Source organism: Acomys minous, assembly GCF_964271855.1.
Source record: "Acomys minous genome assembly, chromosome: 19".
In the NCBI taxonomy this organism is placed as follows: domain Eukaryota; kingdom Metazoa; phylum Chordata; class Mammalia; order Rodentia; family Muridae; genus Acomys; species Acomys minous.
Genome location: NC_140499.1, coordinates 3,459,192 through 3,483,250, shown reverse-complemented (window position 1 = coordinate 3,483,250; position 24,059 = coordinate 3,459,192).

Sequence of the window (24,059 nt, the reverse complement as noted above, 5' to 3'; positions counted from 1 at the left end):
ATATTAAATCCCCATGGTGTGTGTGGACTGGGGTGGGGGTGAAGAGAGGATGGCCCTTGGAGCTAAAGTTACAAGTAGTTTTGACCTGCCTAAATTGAATACTGAGATTAGAATCCTGTACCCTGCATAAGCAGATAATTATGCTTATAACAGAGCTGTTTTCCCCAGCCTCTGTTCTTTCATACTCACTAACTCACTAACATTACTAACTAACAGTATTAACTTTGCTCCATCTGTTAGAAATTCAACTGAAGTGGAGACATGTTTCAGCTATGTTTGCTTTTCACATAGTTCATGGAGGAAATGTATGCTAAATCATTTCTTAAATGTATAGCACACTGATTTTTGCTAATAATTCATGACACAGGTTAAAATATCCATATGTTATAATTAGGATTCATTGCCTCTTTTGTCTTTTTATTAAAAAATATCAATTTTATACCTTAACAGATCCAATGTGATAATTCCAGACATGTGTTGTTATTCCTTTTGTTTGAATATCTAAATTACCTATTTTATATTTATTTTACATTTTATCTCTACTTCTGAGAATTCGGTGAATGCATTTAAGAAAATGTTACCACATCCAATTGTCATTTGCCTCTCCGATTCACTCTGAACTCTATAAACATATCCAATCCCAACTTCATGTTGATAACTGACTAAGTACATAGAGTGTTGCTTATGATGTGCATGGGTGTGGGTCTATCCACTGGGGCATAGGAAACCTACAAGAGTCTACATCCTCACAAAATAGCAATTCTCCATCTCCCAACAACTATTTACTTCCTATAGCTCTTCAGCAAAGCATGGTCTGGAAAGCATCTATCTTATCTATGCAGGGATTTTTGTTAGCTTGATTGTATGTAGGTCTACTTTAGTGAGCCAAGTTGAGGTGAAGTCATATTTGTATAAAAGACAGCATTTCCCAGGATTCTTCTAAATATACTGCCTCTTATATTATTTCCTCTTGTTCCTCTGGGTTATTTCTTTACTCTGGCATCGTGGTTCTCTGTAGGCCTGAGAACTAAGCCTATTTTTCCCAGCATCTGACAACTCTGCATCTCTTCTGTCCACTACAAATGGATTCCTTGACCAAGGCTGAAACAAGCCCAGAAACGACAATTTAAATGAACATAAGAAGGATTTTCTGATCACTAAAATTTGCTTATTTTTCTTCTTTTAAAGGGGAACTTCTATCACAATCTTTAAGACCATATTCTACTTTACCTTGGAAATCATGTTTGAGATAAAGCCCAGTTCAGCACATGGGCAATCTGAATAATCTCTACTATATACTAAGATCAGAAGAATACAGAATAAATATTTTATTTATTTAAATAAATAAATGTTAAGTAAATTAACATTCTTCAATTTGCAAAAGGAGCCAGTGGATGCCTTAATTTTATAAATGGTAGGTTACATATTCTATTCAGACTCCTTAGACATAAGGAATTCATTGCACAGTTTGGACATCAATATTGTTCTCTAAGGGGAAAAGAGCTGAAGTTTATATTAAAAAGAATTATAGTCTGCCCTATATTGTAAATATCAAATACAACATGAGGTTTTCAGAGAGTTGTAAAATGCTTGTATTTCAGGAGGTGGAAAATAAAGAAAAATGAGTGTTATCAAGGTACTAGTGTGCACAGAAAACAAAATGTTCAATAAACATTATTAATTATATCTTGTTTTTCACTTTTCTTATTTATGTAGGTAGTATATTTCAACTGATTTTTCTACTCCTTTTAGAGTAAAAGTATTTAAAATTATTATGAGGCTCAGCTGGAGCGACTGAGCTTGGTTCAGCTTGTTGACTTACACCAGATAGATTAAAATAAATTCTAATTTCTTGTTTTTTTATTATAAATTCCTTGATTTTTGATGGTTAAAATTGTCATATTCTTTATGGTTAAACATTAATGTAAATGAAACATCCAACTGACTGAAGTACTTAAAGAAACTTATTCAGCTGGTTATGGCATATAAAATTGAGAAGTTGAGTAAAATAAATGTCTGTATTTTTAAAGAAAATGTGAATCTTCATACAATAGAAGGATAATGTGTTCTTTAAAAAGCCCTACAGGCAGCCTCATGTTACACAATCTTACATTTGAAGCCCGTGTGATCTAAGGTCGACGGAGTGACGTGACTTGCCTACAGGTGTAAAAGCTATTGTTAGAATAAGGATTAAATCCTGCTTTTAAACAGGATTAAGAATCAAGCCTCTCAGACTCTCTACATATAAATTTACTGTGTTTAAAACATTCATCTAATTTCAACATTTTTATATTCTCGTTCACTATCTTTATTCTATTGAGTACACTAATCCAGTTTTTAAAATACGGGGTTTTTTTTTTTGTTTTGTTTTTTGTTTTTTTGTTTTTGTTTGTTTTTTGTTTTTTGGGGTTTTTTTTTGAGGTAAAACATGTTTGATCTTGGCTACAGTCATTTTAAAGGATTCTTGTTCTGAGTGGTTGCTAGTCCATGACTAGCTTGTAGAATATACACTGGAGTCTGAATTAAGCCTTAGTCCTTTGGAGTTCTCTTCTCTACTTGTAGACAGCCAACACTGTCCCACTATCTATCTACAGAGACAAACCCCATATCTCCAGACTTACCTGCTCCCAGAAACACTGTGTCCTACCATTTGGGGTGTGTTCCAAAATGTGATTATCATGTATGTCACTTCAGATCTCCTGCCTTTCAAATGTTATTGTGACAAGACCATAAAAATGAGTTTCTCTTTATTGATGGTCACAGAAGGGAAAATTCTCCAGAGCAAATCCATTTTTATTCAATGAGCACAAGTATTGGTGGGATCGGAAGCATGATCTGTATACCCAAGAGTGAATGACTAGTGGGAGAATTCTGCTGTTGATGTCACTAAGTATTTATGTTTGTTATGATTTATTTTTTAATTATTAAGGTACACAGTATTAAGTTTCATTTTGGCATTTAAAAAAAATTGTTTTTATTAATTCTCCTGGCCTGTCTTCTATCCTACCTACCTGAACATCTGATCTACTTTCTCCTACCTCTCATAGCCTCCTGTCCTTTTTGCTGTGTCTGTCATCATCCCCCATGTTCCAAAGCACCTGTCTTCAACCCATCATTATCTCTTTTCCAGTTTTACAACCTATAATCACATTTAATGTGGAAATTTTAATACATTCCAATCTTGCAATAAACCCAGCAAAGGCATTTCTGGCAAGAACATACTAGGACAGCAGTATAATTTGTACAGTTTATTTAACACTTGCTAAGATCACTTTGTAATTGTGTGTTCCAAGGGTATGTTTGTGGTAGTTCACCACCAGGTTTCCCTTGGCTTCTAATAGGAATAGGAAACAATCTTGGAATATTTTCCCATGGAATAAAGTTTGGGAGAAGAAAAAGAAATTAAGTTATATAGAAGCAACTTAGGTTGGATATTTTAATTGGTCATAATAAACTTAGTCAGCATTAATAGAAGTATAATGGTCAGATCAATTAAAACATTTGATCTTCTATGCTTTGCACTGACAATCTTATACTTTTAGGCAGCTTGAGTGAGAAGTGTATTGAATTTACCAAAATCCCACATGTAGGTATTGGGTTTATACTTAAGACCCCAGAGAAATAGTTGTTTTTATAACAGCATACAGTTTTTATCCAATGGCCATGAATATATGCATTTGCAAGAGTGATAAAAAGTTTTAAATTAGTTTATTCCTGAATATTTTCTAAGTATACTGTCTACTTAGTAGCTAACAAGATGAGACTTCAGAAAAATGGTACAAACAATCTTGGTATCCTGAAGAATTGGCTTTAGATCTTGATTTTGGTATTGAGCCATTGAATATTTAAAGAGACACTACATGTAAGTTATTGTAAATAATTTTTCTATGATTTTGAAAACATGCATGTCCTCATATAATTCTGAATCCTTTTCCTAGAACACTTAGCAAGAATTGTTATCTTTAGTAGTAACATGTAGACTTTGATTTCTTAAAACCTTATCTGAGGTTCTTTAATGCCTCTAACTCCCTTTTAAACCACCAACCTAGGTAGGGGAGAAAGAAGGTTAGTAGAGACAGGGTATCTAAACATTTTTAGACTAAGTTCCTTGGGCGATTCCACTCTTCATTTTCAGGATTTCATCAGTCAGACAGCAAACAGAGCCAGCAAATGGCAAATGGCAAACAGAAACAGCAGCATTGGAAAAAATCAGCAGCAGTTTCTTCTACCAGTTGTTTATGTACCTGCATTTTTTTTCTTTTGTTACAGGCCACTACTCTTCCTACACAGGACTGTTTAATAACCATTTTATAGGTAAGGATGTTGGTATTTCAGAAATATCCCCTATTATAAACTTGGAAAGTCTAGCCCTGTTGTGTCCTGAGTTTGGACAATTACAATTACAATTACAATTACAATTACAGCTTGTAATTGTACTTTATTACAAGTATCAATACCTTCCCCAAGAACTTCTAGAAATTTACACCTAATTTTATTATTGGATTTCTCTGTGATTGCAGGAATATTGATTTGAGTACCCTGTTGTAAATGATCCCTTCCCCATAAATTTATGGGTATATCATTTATATAGCTTCTCAAATTCCCAGTGTCTGCTTTTGGTATCACACAAAATAAATCCTTCATAAACATTGTCTTATTTGTGATAATTTATAAGTTCCTATCAACTGTGTATAAACCATCCAAAGTGGCCATTCTAGATTTCAAATCTTTGGGAGATAGGATACTGACATATGCCATGATTTTAATTTCTTCCTTACAACAGCCATTTATAATACCTGGATGCACAATAAATCATTGAGAAGTTAATACACTTATTCCTACTTTCTTTGAAGGTAAAGGACCATAAACACCAGTGTTTATTTGTAACATTCAACTTTTGGGGATAGTGTAAAAGGTAGATCCAAATGTGTACTGTTTTCCATAGCATGTACAAAATCAGCAGTACTTACTTTTGTTTTTTCTGCATGCTCTTTACTGTCAGACTGACCAAATGAATACAGTTCATATTGTTTGTTGAAGGGCTTCAAGCTGACAAGCTCCTCTGTTCATATTCTGATGCCAAGAGGTTACCTCGTATGTCCCACTTGTATTTACAGTGCTGAGAACAATGTTTTCCCTTTCCAGAGAGGCTACAAAACCCTGGGAGTCCTGGTATTCCATGGCAGCCAAAGACTGCTTCTTCTTTTCTATGAATGCCATGTTCTCCAGAGTTAACACACCTCCTATTTTGAGATCTGAAACATTTAACTTTAAAATTTCTTTGTAAATGGACAAATTTGCAGCGATTAAAACACCAGGTAGTTTGATAGCTGACACCTCTAGATAAGGCTTGTCTATGATATTGTCATTATGCTCCTGAGAACCAATATCAGCTGTGTCTCTTATCCATTCGTGGTCTGGGTGTATTTAATGGTCTACTTTCTCTCAGACATTCTGTTTTGCATTTTTAAATGCCAGAGTGTGTATCAATGCCTGTCTGACATCAAAATCTGATACTGCTCTATTTACAGCTAAGGTCAATCTCTGTAAGAAATCTGTGAACTTTTTTCCAGGGTCTTAGTAAGTGAAGTGGATCTTTTCCCAGGCTAATCATCCATATCTCAAGCACATAAAGCTGCAATGCAACATTTGACTATTACAACATCATCAGACTTAAGTTTTTCTTGAATATCAGTGTAACACCCTTCACCAAGCAGTTAATCTTTAACAACATTCATCCTCTTGCTGTATTACACAGTTCCATTTTCATGGGTTTGTCCCTTCACCATTATTGCTGACCATCTTCTAGCACAGCTGACACCAATCTTTGGTAATAATTCTATTTTGGGTAGAGTACTTACTTATTTGTTTAACAAATGGAGAATACATGCCATACAACACATAAGCTCTTTAAAATGCTTTAAATCTAACAATTCTATTAGGCTTGATGTTACCTCATCATTATCATGACTACTATTATTAGCAGACATATGTTTCACAATACCTGGGAAACCTGAAGGACCTTGTGTGGTCACAGAAAACTCCTCTGGCAGCACATGGCTCAATATGAACCCTTGTGCCCTTTATAGCCTCCTGCTCATCCCTATCCCTTTATTTACTCTAGGCCTCTAGGCATGTAACAGTGAAAGTGTGGAGCAGGGTGGGGCAGCAAACTGCCTTCAAGCCCAGTGGGCTTCCCTCTTTCATTGTTTGGGAAATTCCCACTCTCAGACACCATGCCTGAACTCTACCTTCTCTGTGCATCTTTTTGTGTCCAAGAGCTTTCATCCTCTACCCACAAACTCTCTTGTTGCACAGCTAACTACAAAATTTTCCAAAATGAGAGAAATGAGTGGCATTATTAATTTTCCTAATTCATCGACTTTTTGATCTTCAGAATCCTCCATATCTAGTAGTAAGTTTTCTATTTTTTCAGTAATTGTTCCACCATTTAAAAAATTGAATATAGGAAGATGATGAAGCAAAAACAGAAAATCCCTTCTAGAGGAAAATAGAAGGAAACCCAGAGACAGCAGCTGCCATTTTACTCACATGCTGAGAGAGTATTCTGATACCTTCAAAACTTGTTCCCTCCTCCATAGCATTAGAAAATAAGTTTATCATTATCCTAAGCCACTTCTGGGCATCACATGTATGTAGGCTTTAGATTTTTAAAATCTATTGTGTTTAGCGTTCCTTATTGCCTCTAGCTCCCTCCCAAATCACTGACAGTAGATTGAAGAGAAAGAAGGTTAATAGAGAAAACAGATGTAAACATTTTTAGATGCAGTTCTTTGGGCTGATTCCACTCTTCATTATCAGGATTACAGCAGTCCAACAACAAACAGAACCAGCAAATGTCAAACAGCAAACAGAAAGAGCAACAGTGAAACAAACCTGCAGCATCCTCTTTGAACTTTTTGCTGAAGCATTTCTCTCTAGGAGCTTCCCAAAGCAAAGTGAGGTGAAACAAAGTCATATAAAGCAATGCAAACCCAAGTGATGTAAAGCAATACAAAGTAAAGTGATACAAAGAAATATCTCTCTGCTTTTTTGAGCTCCTATTTATATCCTCTCAAAGTCCACACAAGAATGTTTTCAAACTGGCAAAGATAATGCCTCTGCATAAGACATTCTTCAGCTGACAAAGATCACAGGCACTCTCACTAGGCATTTTGACATCCCACAGTTTTAACCAAAACAAATATTTACATTCAGGACAATAACAAATTTGCATGGAAATGTGTCTCATAGGCTCATGCAGTTTTTGTTTTGTTTTGTGTGTGTGTGTGTGTGTGTGTGTGTGTGTGTGTGTGTGTGTATGTGTTATTGGCTTTATAATTATGATTATTGTTAACAGTCTCATTTCCAGTAAAAAAAAAAAAAGCCCACAGCAGATATAGAGCATCTATTAAAAGTGGTTTTTTTTATTTCTTTACTTTTGCTCATTTGGTGTCTGACTTGATTTTTTATTCTTAATTGTGAATATTTTTCTATGTTTTTTTTTTAACATTTAAATTGTACTTGTGTAGCCTGGAAAGTGTTCTTACTTACCTTATGAAGTAAGTTGAGTAGCAAGTAAGAAATTTGATTTATAACTTTATACCAACATATAAGTGATTTTGAACAGTTTATTCTGATTTGAATACATAGTTGTATGTAAAACTGAAATTCTCTCTCATACTAGTTTAGAATTAAAATCACAAATATTGAAGACTTCATTCCAGGCATGCAGGGATGGTTTAATATATGGAAATCCATCAATGTAATCCACCATATAAACAAACTGAAAATAAAAAAACACTTGATCATCTCCTTAGATGCAGAAAAAGCACTTGATAAAATCCAACACCCATTCATATTTAAAGTTTTGGAGATATCAGGGATACATAACACATACATCAACATAATAAAGGCTATATACAACAAGCCAATAGCCAAAATCAAATTGAATGGTGAGATACTCGTGGAAATTCCTCTAAAGTTGGGAACAAAGCAAGGCTGCCCACTCTCTGCATATCTGTTTAATATAGTACTTGAAGTTCTAGCCAGAACAATAAGACAACAAAAGGAGATCAAGGAAATCCACATGGGAAAAGAGGAAGTCAAATTATACCTATTTGCAGATGATATGATAGTGTACATAAGTGATGCCCAAAATTCTACCTGAGAACTCCTACAGCAGATAAATACCTTCAGCAAATTGGATGGATACAAAACAAACAAAAAATTCAGTAGCCTTCCTATATACAAATGTCAGTCCTACAGAGGAAAAAATTAGGAAAACTGTACACTTCATGTTAACCAAAAGCAAAATAAAATATTTAAGAGTTACTCTAACCAAGCAAGTGAAGGACTTGTTTGAAAAAAATTTCAAAACTCTGAAGAAAGAGATCGAAGAAGACATGAGAAGATTAAATGATCTTCCTTGCTTGTGTATCAGGAAAATTAACATATTAAAAATGGCCATCTTACCAAAAGCAAATTACAGATTCAATGCAATCCTTAACAAAACACCTGCACAATTTTTTAAGACATTGAAAGGTCAATTTTCAACTTCATATGGAAAAACAAAAAACCCAGAATAGCTAAAACAATCTTGTACAATAAAAGATTCTCTGGAGGAATCTCCATACTGATCTCAAGCTGTAGTATAAAGCAACAGTAATTAAAACAGCATGGTACTGGCACAAAAATAGGCTGGTTGATTAGTGGAATAAAATCGAAGACCCAGAAATGAATCCGCACACATATGGTCACTTGATTTTCGACAAAGAAGCCAAGTCCATTCAATGGAAAAAGGATAGCATCTTCAACAAATGATTCTGGTCTAACTGGATGTCTACATGTAAAAAAATGCAATTGGACCCATATTTGTCACTATTCACAAAACTTAAGTCCAAGTGAATCAAAAACCTCAACATAAAAACAGAGACACTAAATCAGTGAGAAGAAAAAGTGGAAAAGAGCCTGGAACACATTGGCACAAGGGACAACTTCCTGAACAGAACACCAACAGCCCAGGCCTTAAGGTCATCAACTAATAAGTGGGACCTCATAAGGCTGAGAAACTTCTGTAAGGCAGGAGACACTGTCAATAGAACAAAGTGACAGCCTACAGACTTGGAAAAGGTCTTCACCACCTTGCATCTAACAAGGGGATAATAGTCAAAATATATAAAGAACTCTAGAAATTAAACACCACCAAACCAAATAACCCAATTGAGAAATGGGGCTTGGAACTAAACAGAGAATTCTCAACAAAGAAATATCAAATGGTTGAGAAACAAAGAAATGCTCAACCTCCTTAGTTTTCAGGGAAATGCAAGACAAAAGAACTCTGAGATTCCATCTTATACCCTTCAAAATGGCTAAGATAAAAAAGTCAAGTGACACCACATGTTGGAGAGGATGTGGAGAGAGAGGAACACTCCTTCATTGCTGATGGGAATGCAAACTAGTACAACCACTTTGGAAATCTATCTGGCACTATCTCTGAAAACTGGTAATAAGGCTTCCTCAAGACCTAGCTATTCCACTCCTTAGAATATACCCAGAAGATGCTCCAGCACTCAACAAGAACACTTTCTCAGCAATGTTCATAGTGTGGGAGAATGGGAAAATAGAAGGATCCAGAAGGTCCTAGAAACCTACATGAACATTATGACAGGTAGATCTGTGCCCAGGAGTCCTGCTCAAACTATGACAGCAGCCAAGGACAATGTATGCGATATACTTAGAAACCCTACCCAGATCTAGCCAATGGACAGGATATTCTTCACAGTTGAGTCAAGAGTGGGGACTGATTTTCACATGAACTCTGGTGCCCCATATTTGACTATGTCCTCTGGATGAGGATGCCTGGTGGCACCCAGCGGAAGGATATCAGGTTACCAAGAAGAGACTTGATACCCTATGAGCATTTACAGGAGGAAGAGGTCCCTTCATACACAGTAATAGGGGAGGAGTGTAAGGGGAAAATGGGAGTAAGGGAGGATTGGGAGGATACAAGAGATGGGGTAACAATTGAGATATAATACGAATAAATTAATAAAATACATTTTTAAAAATCTCAAATAGCATTTTAATTGCATGAAATTCTGTTTTACATAGTTAATTTCATTTCTGAATATTGTGAATATTACAGCAACAAGTACAAGAAAAATGTGTTACTTTTAAAAAGTTAATCTTATCTAAATTTATAGTTAGTCCTTAGAATAAAATTTCAAAGGAGCCACTGGTACATATGACTACAACCAAAAGAGCAGAGACTGATGATATTTTATTGAGAAAACAAAGTCAGATAAATGTTATACTAAGATTCTTTTTCTTTTGAAAATAAAATAAATATCTAAAATGACCAGATGGTATGTGGTGTGGTGTGTGTGTGTGTGTGTGTGTGTGTGTGTGTGTGTGCATGCCACAATGCTTGATTATGACTGAATAAGCAAAAATAATACTATACAAACATCCAACTAAAAAAAATGTTAGTTGAGAGTGAAAAGAGGAAGATTTTACATTTTGATTTGTATGTTTTAAATATAAAAACAGAAAAGTAAGAGGATCATTGGAGCATTTCTCAGTTTTTGTCTGTTTATCATGTTAATAAGACACTATATTAAGATTAGTTTGTTTCTGAAGAAAGAATATGAACTAGGAGAGGGGTATATGCATTCTCCATCTTTTGTATATAAAACACTCGCTGATGAAATACAGTCTAAAACTGAGCTACAGTGCGAAAAATGGCTGTCTCCAAATGTTTTGAGAGCTTACAGGTAAATAATAAATTACAGTCATTATATAATGCTTCAAAACAATGGAAATGATCTTGTTGAGAGATTTAAGAATTTAACAAGAGTAAAGTTAAATTTCAACTGATCTACCACTCAGTTTCCAATTGACAAAGATGTTATTTGTTCATCTTTTAGGTATGTCATAATCACGTGAAAATTGCTACTGTAGATCTAATTAAATCTGAAATAATACCAACACTACTATTTTGCACAGTATGATAATATCTATGTTCTTTCATATAAAACATCACCAAGAAACAAAACAATGCATACAGAGAGATTCATATAATGTGCCACACATACATTAAGAATAAGTTAATAAAGAAAATGTGTCAAGCTTTACAAGGACCTTGTGGTAAAGTTAGAAGAACAGAAACAAATAGGTAATTTTTCATAATATAGTCATTGTTGAGGGAGAATTATATACAAAAGTGTTATGCAATGACAAACTCTGGGCATGAAGTGATTTTTTTATACTACATAGTATTCATATTTATTTTTTAAAATATCCAGTTCCAGAGACATATCTGCATATGAAAATAAAATCTATAACCATATGACCTTTACCTTTGAGCATGATCTGTTTTTTAATATCTCCCAAATTGTTATATTTAAAAATAGGTTGCTCTAGCATACTGAATAATTCAAATAAACACATTATAAGTTGAGAAATGCTTAAGAATCAGAAAAAATTAATAGTCTTTTGAATAGGGTGAAAAGTTTTAATGCAAGGTAATTGCAAAGGAGGCAATGATGAAACTTCAACTTTGAGTGAGATTAAATTATGCAAGTGATTTCAACAGCCGTGGGGGTGAGGTATTTGTCCTGATGGGATGCTGTTGCAAAACTCATGAATTACAAATCAATAAATTAGAAACAAAAGATGTGCAGCTTTGCTAGAAACAAGTGAAAGATGTTTTGCAGATAGAGGTCAACATCATGGCTCATTTTCACTATTAGGAGCTGCTCAGTGCTACTTCTTTCTCCTATTCTACTCTAAAAGAAAATATATGTAGGGCACACATCAAAATATAAATGTCTGAGTAATTAAAGATGACATTCAAAACAGAGTGAAGACATGCAAAGCTAACATATGTGGTGGTTAAGGATATGTACATGGAGTCTGTTCTATGCATTCCTTTTTTCAAAGCTTGTTCTCCTCTCTCCTCTGATGTTGTTACATGAGAAACATAGAAACATCTGTACCATGTGCAGCATCAGTAACTTAGCCTAGTTTCTCATTTTAACACACCATATGGTAGCTGAGAAAGAAACCCAAATTTTCCCCATGATATTATTATCATTTGTTTAGAATTGTATTTACTCAAAATATGCCAAAAGTGAAACAATTAAATTTTATTAGTTATTTTACTATTGTTTTCTGTCATTAGTTTTCAAAGATGAGAGACCCATCCATGTAGGTGCATGTGCCTCTGGAGGCCATTAGAGGGTGTCTGAGCCCCTAGAACTATATTCTGAGTCACATTTTTGAGGAGATATAAACATTTACTCACTCCAGATAGGATTTGAAAATAGATCAAAGTATGGATACCATCAAAGTTCAATTTGGTAAGGGGTTTAAGTCATTTCTGATGCATAAAAAGGAAGATGCCTGAAAGACTAATTTTATGCAGATGAATGTCTCATCAATAGGCTTTTGAATATCAGGAAAGATAGAATGGAGCACATGAAACTAAAGAGATCCTGGTATAAGCTAAGTTTCTCTGATATTTTATGTTGTTCCAGAATTGAAACATTTTTATGATCATAGCAGAGCTCTTTCTAATGATAAAAATTTCAAATGAGTGGCATTCATTTGTCATGTTCATATGAAGTTTGACTAAAAGATTATTTTTCATATGTATAATGCTGTATCTGTGTTGTTTTCTTTGTGTGGCTTGAATAAATATCTCTTAAAAGCCTGATGGGACAAGAGAAAATATATCAATCCTTTATTGATAAATCATTATTGAACTATGCATCACAATTAGTGTTATGGATAACTATGGCACCATACATTTAAATTAGTTGCACCCCTTATGGAATGATATTCCTTATATCAAATTAAAATGTCGACTATTATGTATATATATTACTCAGACATTGTATTTATCAAATGTAACTTTGTTTTTATATTCTCAAAACATATATGTGCACATCCCCCCCACACACACAATGATCCTAAAGAATCAAACACATCTAGTAATAAATAACTCATCACTGCCAATGAAGTTCAGGGTTCTACATGATGGCACTCAGAGGAAGGATAGTAGGCTATCAAGAAGAGACTTGATACCCTATGAGCATATAAAGGGGGAGGAGGAAGTCCCCCTCAGTCACAGTTATAGAGGAGGGGAGTAAAGGGAAAATGGGAGGGAGGGAGGAATGCGAGGATACAAGGGATGGGATAACCATTGAGATGTAATAAGAACAAATTAATAAAATAAAATTTAAAAATAAAAAAGAAAGAACTTAACCCTGTACAGCACAAGAGAGAAACCCAACAGCTAACCAACTTGCCTTAAAGTAAATGGGGCATTGTTCCCTTAAAATAAATAAATAAATAAATAAATAAATAAATAAAATCCCATGGTTTTAATTAAATCACTTATGTAAAAGTAGCTTTATTATCTTGGTTCAGTTGTTACTTGGGAAGCTAACTCCCTCCTCCTGCTAACCTAGACGTAGTCCTGGAAGCTTCTAGCCTCCATCCAATCTAATCTCAGCCAAGAATGATTTCAGCCTCATGTTTTGTTTTGTTTTGTTTTGAGACAGGGTCTCTCTGTGTTAGCCTTGGCTGTCCTGCACTCACTTTTTAAACCAGGCTGGCCTCAAACTCACAGAGATCTGCTTGCCTCTGCCTCCTGAGTGCTTGGATTAAAGGCATGTGCCCCCATGCCTGGCTTCAGCCTCACTCTTTCTTGTTTTTTCTTAGTTCTGAGATGGATATTCAATACAGTTGTTCTGGCTCAAACTTTCCTCCCAGTTGATTTACCTAATCTGGATTCTCTCTTGGCCCAGATCTACTCTGTTTAGCGTCAAACTAACTCATCAATCTGCTCTATTCTGGATTCTTCCCATTTTCTGGTCTGTTCCACCTTCACATGAGTTCTTTCTGTGAAACCCATCCCTCTACTACTGTTCGGATATGGCTGCCTTCTCTCTCTTTAAAACTGCCACTTAAGGAGCTTCCCTTTCCTCTTTCTTCTCATAAGAGTTGGACATATCCTATTCTGTCAAATCTTCTCTAATTTTTCACCTTTTCTGCCACTCAGTTAGACATAACTTTCAAATGTGTGTGCTTCCTTTTTTAAAACAAAACAAAGCCGGGCATGGTGGCACACGCCTTTAATCCCAGCACTTGGGAGGCAGAGGAGGGCGGATCGCTGTGAGTTCGAGGCCAGCCTGGTCTACAAAGTGAGTCCAGGATGGCCAAGGCTAACACAGAGAGACCCTGTCTCGAAACAAAACAAAACAAAACAAAACAAACAAACAAAAAAACTTTTCCTTCCTTTGTGATTAAGGTAATTTACTACCACGCCTGTATCTAATCTTTTCTTTACCTGATATGTGCTCTATACCAGGCTGGCCTTGAACTAAATTCTGTTTGCCTCTGTCTCCTGGATTAAAGATTAAATATGTGTTTGTATCCCAGATGGATCACACAGACCTAGAAGTTCTTTAGATGTGATTTCTTGCCAGCCAGATCACATAGACTAGGAGGTATTTAGATGTGTTATCTCTTACCAGAAGAGCCATGTTTTGAATTGACATTCCTCTACAAATTTATCCAGGTTTTCAGTAATTTTTTAGATTCTGCTAAAATATACATACTATAGAATTATTATTTTAACTATTATAAAGTGTCCTATTCAGTGATGTTCAATACAATTCAAATATTGTACAATTATCATCTCCATCCATCTCTGAAACTCTTATCCTCTAATACCAACAAAATGATTAACAAATGAAAAATTACACAATATTTTATTCTTTTTGCAATTGACTTACCTCACTGAATTGAAGGTCTTTATTAATATTAGAGCTTATGTCCTAATTCCTTCCCTTTAAGGCTGGAAAACATTCTATTACATATGGGGATTGCATTTTCCTTACTGTTTCATTGGTCTATAAATATGTGTGTTGGGTTACAGTTTTAGCTTTTGTAAATCAAGGTACTGTGAACACGAGTATGAAAAGACATTTTGAAGGACTTTGACCTTGCTTTCAATTTTGAGGGGCATATGCCTAGAAGTGGAACTGCTGTACCATGGTAGTCTGTTTACAAATTTTATTTTTATTTTTGTTATTCTCATCATTTTGACCAAAAAACTTTGTTTTTCTCATTAACTTCTATAAAAACATATTATATTGTAATCTATTCTGGCTTTTTGTCTACTTATTTGTTTTTGCTCTTCTTGTTTTTATACTTTGAACCCTCAAATTTTAGAGGAAAAAGAGGAAAAAACCACAAACATTTCTAAAATTACACTTAACTCTCAATCATATTGTCATGCTGACAATTGATGGGCAATATCATAAGTCCTTATGGTCTGATTACTTAGACAATGGTATCCACATTTCCAAACATTGTTGGCATACTTTATTTATGATGTACTAAAATTAGTGAAGGTTTTTCTCTTTGCTGGTTAGACTTTGGTGATTTTCTTGAAAGTAATGTGTCACAGGTATCAGAATACCAAAGGAAGAGACCATTCAAATTTCTTTTCTGGAGACAAAAGGGCAGCAAATGGATGCCACATGAGCTACACTGTAGGTTCAAATGTAACCTGGGAATAAAACTTTGCCCTTCAAATACACACTCACAAAAGCACAAAACAGGTTTTGTTCTTCTCTTTACTCACTACTTAGTGGCAAAATTAAAAAACAGTGTCAATAACACATAATTGGTGCAATTCATTAAACTAAAGAAACAGACCAAATTATACATCAGATTAAATCCAAAAAATCAACAGGTAAAACAGATTTCAAACAGAATTTTTTTTATTGTAAATTTAATTGTTTTTGATGTATTGGAATTATTATTACATATGAAAGCAATTTATAACTTTCATGTAACTTTTCACACTCAGATCCTAATATATTTGATGAAGTATCTAAAATCACTGTGCAATCTTATAAGAAATTACATCCTTAAAAAGGGTCTTACCTCAGCTAAACTCTGACTGCTCGGATGTAAATTGTTGCAGTTACTATGAGAACTCAAAAACAAACAATCAAACAAACAAAAATAAACAAACAACAAAAAACCCTAAAGACAAAACACAGCTCTCTATCTAGCTACAGAGCGCAGAGATAACATACACCAATGATTTTGTAGAAGGATAAAGGGAAATTGAAACTATAATTTTCAAGAAAGAGAAAAGAAATGTAGATCTTTGTGTAAAGCAAATGGAGCCAGGTGAATAAGATGAATATCTGTTCTACTTTGGCTTCTGTTGCTGTGATAAAATACTGAAGAAGGGGGTGGAGTGATGGCTTAGTGGTTAAGAGCACTGACCATTCTTCCAGAGGTCCTGAGCTCAATTTCCATCAACCACATGGTGTCTCAAAACCATCCATAATAGGATCTGATGTCTTCTGCTGGTGTGTAGGCACACATGCAGACAGAACACTCACACACGCATAAATAAATAAATCTTTATTAAGTACATACTGAACAATATGTAGGTGAGACAGTAGCTCAAAGAAATGCAAGGATTGATGCCTATATGTCATTAAGGAATACAATGTTTTGATGCTTTTATTGAGGAGCACTCCAAATACTGTGAGTCCTCCTGCTAAAGACCCTATCTGCCTTCCAATATTAAAGAATATCTTAAGAAAGTGATTTTAGAGTCTCTTCTTTCTTTCTGTTTTTTTTTTTTTTTAGATAAGTATAAACTTTGGCTGGATAGAAAGAATTCACACTGAAATGATGTACGAATGCATGGAAGTGTGAAGACACAGAAGAAAAGATTACAAAGAATACTCAATGAAACAATGATAGAGAAAAAGTTCAGAGTGTAGGAGAACACAGCAAGAGAATGCAGGTTGACAAGGCACAGAAGCACTTACTAGAAACTCATTGCCAATGGACATAAAACACTTGAATTTTGTGGAGGATACCACAAAATGTGTTAAGATACCACATTCAGTGAAAGAAATGCTTAAAATCATAGTCCAGTCCTTCATTGTATCATGAAGGCTATGTTTTTATTCTCAAGATTATTCTCAGAGATCAGGAGAAGACCCATTATAGAATGTCACCTGTGTGGTGGTAAGGCCACTCTCTAAGGACAGAGGCACATATTTACATCTAATTGATATGTTGTAGGTAGAACCTTGGTTAAGTTTTAGGGAGAAATATGTCTTGGTTCCATTGAAACTAATTTTGCAGTAAACATTCAGCCTTGATTTTTAATATTTAGATTATAGAGTCCCTATATTGCTGAAGAACAAAACTAAACTCCACAAGCAGGAGACACTAAACCCTATTGTGCAAGACTTTTTTCTTTTATCCACTCTATCCTCTATGATCTTTACTCTCCAAAACTCTATCTTACATGATATCTACACTCTATGATATGTATCTTTCATGACACCTGTCTCTCTAGTCATCTATCCTTATATCCCCTATAACCTCTATCCTCTGTGACATCTACTCAAGTTGACTTCTATACTGCATGACCTTAATCATCCAAGACCTCTGTTTTCCACATTTTTATGCCCCAAAATCTCTATCCTTTAATCCCTTGTCACCCCTATTACCCATAGTCTTGGTCTCCAAAGACCTTTATTCTCTATGGCTTCTATACCCCATAATCACTAGCTTTTATGACATGTATCTCCATGACCTCTATCCTCCCTCTCATCTATCCTTTATGATGTCTTTCTAGCTCAGCAGCAACATTGTCATTGTTATTCAAGCTTCACTAATATTGTGACAATTCCTGCAAGTAGATTATTTTCTTAGTCTCTGTGCCACTGAAGACTGTCTTTATGTGTAGATTTTTTCCTCACATAATTATCATTGAAGTTAGTGTAATAATATAAAGTCTATTGAATTAGTTTCCATGTTTCCCCTCTCAGATAGATAATAAACACAAATAACAACTTTAGTAAATAAACAAGTAAGTAAATAATGTATAAAGCAGTATATTGGTATGATTTTACATAGTAATGGTTGACATGTGTTAGGCATTTGTTTCAGTCTTTCTCTAAGTTGGTGAGATAGACTTTAAAATAAAATCATTACTCACATACACTGTAGATCTTTTTCTCCAACATAATGGATAGAGAACAATTCTATCTTTATAATTTTACAAACCTATTTGAAAATTTACATTAAAATACCTTCTAATTTTGAATTTGTTTATAAATTATTGAAAATTCACATTCTTAGATTGACAGACAGAGATTCTTTATCAAATGTAAAAATGAAGCCCTGATCTGTGTTATAACAGTTGAAAAGAAGATGCTGAATTAATTGTTTCTTGACAACTGATCTCATAATCTTCACCACTGTGCACAAGAAAATATTGTCTGATCATGACCACAAAATGAGGTTCAAAAACATCAAAGTTAATGTCATTACTGTATATTAAAAGATTACCTCACCATCAAATGAATTCTTTTGTTCTCTTTCTGACCACCTTGATGAATAAATCAGGATAATGACATTCTCATTATTTTAGAAGCACATTTGCATCCATAATGAAAGAGTCCCTAAAGGGCACAGACACCATAGAAGCAACTGTCTGAATTAATTAAAATTGTTTTCCTGATTAGATAGAAATTGCAAGTATCAATGACATATCAGAGAAAGTTTCTCTCTTTTCACAAGGCACAAAACCCAACTTTTTTCACAAAAAAAAGTCTTATAAATTTAAACTTCAAAAAACAAATTAGAAATTCCCACATATTTCTGTACTTGAAAAAAACATCAGTGTCTTATTGGTGACAGAAATAATATTTTTGGAAGTCTTTTTGGGCTTGTTAATTTAGTGAAATAAATAAAGATGTCTGAAAGATCAAAATACATACTTATGTTTCTACTTATGTATATACCAAAAAGAAAACATTGGTTTCATATTCTTTTTTAAATTATTATTTAAATTAATTTATTATTCAAACAATGTATTTTATTTCATGTGTATGAGTGTTTAACCTGCATATGTGTAAAATATATGTGAAATAAAAATAAATAATTAAAAATTTTAATCAAAGAGCACCACTTGTGCTCTTGATGCTAATGGATACAAAAAAAGGATGTCAAATCTCCTGGAACTACAATTTCAGCAGGTTGTAAGTTGCCCAGAGGGTTCTGGGAAGAAATTAGGTTTTCTGTAAGAACAGCAATTTTTCTGAGCAAGTGAGCCATTTCAGAAGCCCTGGATTTAGTATTCTTGATCTAAGATTTGTTATAGAAAACTCACATGATAATAATGTATTGTTATTTTTAATTAATACATATTTACAAACATAAAATGTAATTTTTGAGACTTCAATATCAGCCGGCAATCAAACAGTTCTCAACCAGAAAGTATGTTTTCCTGTGTGCAAATCAAGTAAAATAATCTACATTTATGGTATTTAGTAGAACCACTAAAATATGAATTCTATTGAAATTATTATTTCTTTCCAATTATTTCCTAATATGATTTTCCAAAAATGACAAGACCTGTTTGTCAAAGTAACTTTAGTAGAAAAACGATAGGAATAAAATAAAACTATGTGTCATTGCATGTCTAATGTTATGGGCTTACCTTATTTCAGTCTACTGTTACTCTGTGAATTTTCATCTCAGTGAGCAAGATGAATGCAGACTCAGACCAAATACCTCATTGTATCCTCAATGATAACTTACAAATACTTCACTTTGGAACAGAAAGTATGGAATATTGTGAAAGGTCCATCGATATTTTTTGTACAGTCCTACCTTCTTAATACACACAGTAATTTGTTTTCTCTCCTCTGACCACATTAAGAATAAGTAATCAAAAAAGATCTGGTCACATAAAAAAGTATACTTTATTTGATCCTTTTAATATTTTCTTACAATGAAAAACTGAAGAGCAGTGGAATGTACATGTTTGTCTTTGGGATGCTCCTTGAGCTAAACTCTGGTTTTACTACACATACACAAGTTCTTTAGTTACAAGTCATGCTCTTATGTGTTATAAACTTAACTCCAACAATTCATCAGACTAGCTACTTTCTTCTCTTTTGTAATCATCTGTTCACAGTAAATTTGCAGTAGGTATGATTCAGTCAGAATGTCAAGGTCATGTATATCACCACAACAAATAGTAAAAACAATCAACTCTTAAAACTTGAAAGAATTAGTGAATACAATTACCAAAATTACAGAGGGTCACTGGAATCTACTCAAAAGAATAACAGGCAAGAGTCAGCAAGGAAGGTAAAATTATTTAATTCATTGGAGTAGCTGTATATTACAGGGCTTTATATAAATTTTGCATCAGAAACTAATTGTACTAGAGAATACCCCATGATATTGGGCTCAGAAGTTAGGAAAAAAATATAGCACTTATACACTAGTTCTTAGCACTGACATGGTGGCTCCTAGTCCTTTTATACTCCATTTCCACATGTTCCCACTCCATTTTCTGGTTTTCTCAGACACAGGCATATAAACACATGTTTAAAAAAATACTAATGCACATAAAAATAAAGACAGTCTTTTTTAAGGAAGAGCACACCAATTGCTTGTCTACCTACCAAATGATCAGCCATTAAAAACATACATGTGATTAACATTATGCAGACTGAGCAGGTTATATTTAAGAATATATATGTATATCCATATACACATGTAAAAACAATGAATGATAAACTAAGCCCATGACAAAATCAAAGAGAGTTATATGGAGAGAGGGGTGTTGGATTAAGTAAAGGAAAAAGAATAAGTAACTATATTATGTCAAAATTTTTAAAAAAATAGATAAAAACACACAAATAGTAAATACATTTTTCTTTTTTTTAAATTATTAAATATTTTTTATTTATCATATACATTTATATTAATACACATATATACAATAAACTACCAATAACAGGAAGAACCATGAAACAATCAAAGAGATATATAAATGTTACACAATTAGTGTTTTGGCTATTTGTATTTAGCAGCCTTGAAGAAAACATCTTTCCTATCTTGGTGCACCTAAAATTCTGATTGTAAGTCAATATCTGTCATATCTCCTCATTATTTACTTAAAACATCTATCTATACCTAAAACCATCTTAATCCCTAAAGAACTAAGCTTAATTGTAAAATTAAACTATCTAGTCTAATCTGCAATCTCAGTATAGTTAGGTAATCAGCTTTATTCCTTCTCAAGTTTGTGATGTAGTTGAAGACCAGGTAGTTTAGTAAATACATTTTGTTGTTGTTTTAGCTTATTTTTTCAACACATAAAATTTCAGTTGAGTAGTGGTGACACTTTAGTGGAAGAGTCAGGTTTCTGATTTCTAATTTTTGATTTCAAGGCCAGCCAGGGATACAGAGAGAAACCTTATCTTAATAAGCCAAAGGTGGAAAAAAGAAGATAAAATTTCATCTTGATTCCTTTTTATGTTTGGTTGGAGAAGTATGCACAGATTTGGGTGTCATTGCACAAGTTTATGAGTTTAGTAATATGAGTTTGGTAATATGAGTTTGATGATAAAGTTAGTTCTTAAAAGTCATGAAACAGATCCATTTGACGAGATGGGGGTGGGGTGGGAGGGATTTGTCAGATCCAGGGACCAGAACAAACTACCTTGAAATCTGAGAAGCACGTCAGGGCTTGGCAGTATCATGGCTAGCAGGAGCTGTGGACAGGGGACTGTGGGAAGGATGTGACAGGGAGGTGCAGAGCACACAGAGATGGAGGGCCTGGTCCTCACTTCCTAGACTTGGTTGTGCCACTACCGTGAACATGTCTTGACCTGTCAGAAAAAGGAAGGTAGTTAATTACTCAAAGTTTCAGAAATTAGTTGATACAGATGAAGATTGTACAAGTGAGTCAGGCCCTCCTGCTAAGAAAATTTGATCAGCTCTTCAAGAGACTAAATATAAGAGGTGATCTGGATAAAACTCACAAGAAGACAATGAAGACTCAGATGAAAAAGATATCTAGACTAAGAATGGTGATTCTAGCTCAGCAAAAGACATTGAAGATGAAAAAGATGATCATAAAAAATGTATGCCAGCAAGGACAGGTGACATCTTAAGCAGCTTCTAAACAGAGAGAGATGCTCTTGGAAGATGTTGGTTGTGAGGAAAAGCCAGAAGAAGATGATGAGGCATTGTTCCAGAAGAAAGTTTCTGGCAGCAATGACAATTTCCTAATGGAAGATAATGATGATGGTGATGATGATGATGATGATGATGATGATGATGATGATGGTGATGATGATGGTGATGATCAAACAAGAAAAACAAAAATATGGTTATGATGTCCAAACGCAAAAGGAAAGAAAACTCTGAAACCCAGACTAAAGGCTACATTGACACCAGGTCCTGGTGAAAGGCAAACAGAAAGTCAGTAATCCCAAATGATTAATGGAAAATACTCCTTCTCCAAAAGATGAGAATGAGGAATCAGAAAGCCTTCCAGAAGAGATGATGGCTGCGAGCCACATTAAAAATTCTGGAGATGAAGGATCTGAAGATAAGGCACCATCTGGGGAAGATTAAAAGTGATGTTTATTTTAAAAACAAAACAGACTAGGATACCTACTTCGAACACAGTTTGGGCTGTGGCTTAACTCAGGTTTTCAGTCTCTAAAGTAATGTTCTATCTATCTGTCTCTCTGTCTCTTACTCTCAGAACCATAATACGTTGAATTGCTTAAGTTGCCAATTATTGAATGGTCTTCCAGTCCCTCCCTATATCCCAGTGAAAGTTATGTTAATTAGTTACTGGATTGACAGTTTCATTTCTGTGCTTTTTAAAAATTTAAGTAATTTATGCAGATTACATCTCAATTGTCATCCCCTCACTTGTATCTTCCTATTTCCCCATCCTTCTGTCTTTCATCCTATTTTCTTCACCCAGGCCTATGACAGAAGGGGACATCCTCCCTCACCATATGATCACAGTCTATCACGACTCATCCTTTTAGCCTGACTACTCTTCTCTGAGTGCCACCAGGTCTCCCCAGGAAAGGAAAGTGGTCAAATATGGGGTGCCAGAGTTCATGTCAGAGTAAGTCCCTGCTGTCAACACAACTGTGGACAATGTGCTGTAAAATGGCTAGATCTGGGTAGGAGTTCTAGATTTACTGCATGCATTGTCCTTGGTTGGTACAATAGTTTAAGAAGACTTCTCTGGACCTAGATCTGCCAGTCTTAATTGTCTTCATTTAGGTTTCTAGGACTATCTGGATCCTTCAATTTCTCTGTTATAGGCCTTGGAGGAGGGTGTCATCTCTTTCTTCAATGCCTATTATCCTCAGGTTTTGTCTTTTCATGGTGTCCTTGATTTCTTGGATGCTTTGTGTCAGGAATTTTTCATATTTCACATTTTCATGATGGTTGCATCAAGTTCTATAATTGTATCATCTAGTCCCAAGATTCTTTCATCCATTTCTTGAATTCTGTTAGGGAAGCTTACCTCTGCATGATTTGCTTTCTTCTCTAAGTTCTCTCATTTCAGGCTTTCTTCTGTTTGTGTTTTTAATATTGTTTCCATTTTTACCTTCAGATCTTGAACTGTTTTATTAATTTCATTCATCTGATTGTATTTCCTGAATTTCTTCCAGTGACTTTCTATAGGCCTCTTTAATGTCTTCAATCTGTTTGACTTCATATTCCTGCATTTGTTTACATATTTTATTTGATTCCTCCTTTATCATTTTCATTACTAAGGATTTGAAGTCATTTTTATGTGCTTCATTTGTGTTTGAGTTCTTGGGATTGAATTCTTTAGGATAAGTGGGATCTAGGGAGGCCATATTGCTTAGGTTTTTGGGTTTTCTTTTTACACTGGCTTTAGTCATCTTGCTATCTCTGATGTTAGGAGGTAGTTTCTAATGTCCTTCACTGTTTGGTGATAGCAGTTCATTTGTGTCTATAGGATGATGGCTCTCACCTTTGGGGATCAAGGAACCCTTCCCTGGATCAGGCAGGTGACCTGGTTTCAGCTCCAGGGACTTTGCTCCTTACCCTGGGCTCCCCACTGGGTCAACAGAGGAAGGGGCTGATGCTCTGCCACCCAAGGATTAGTTCAAGGTAGTATAGGTAAAGCTGGTTAT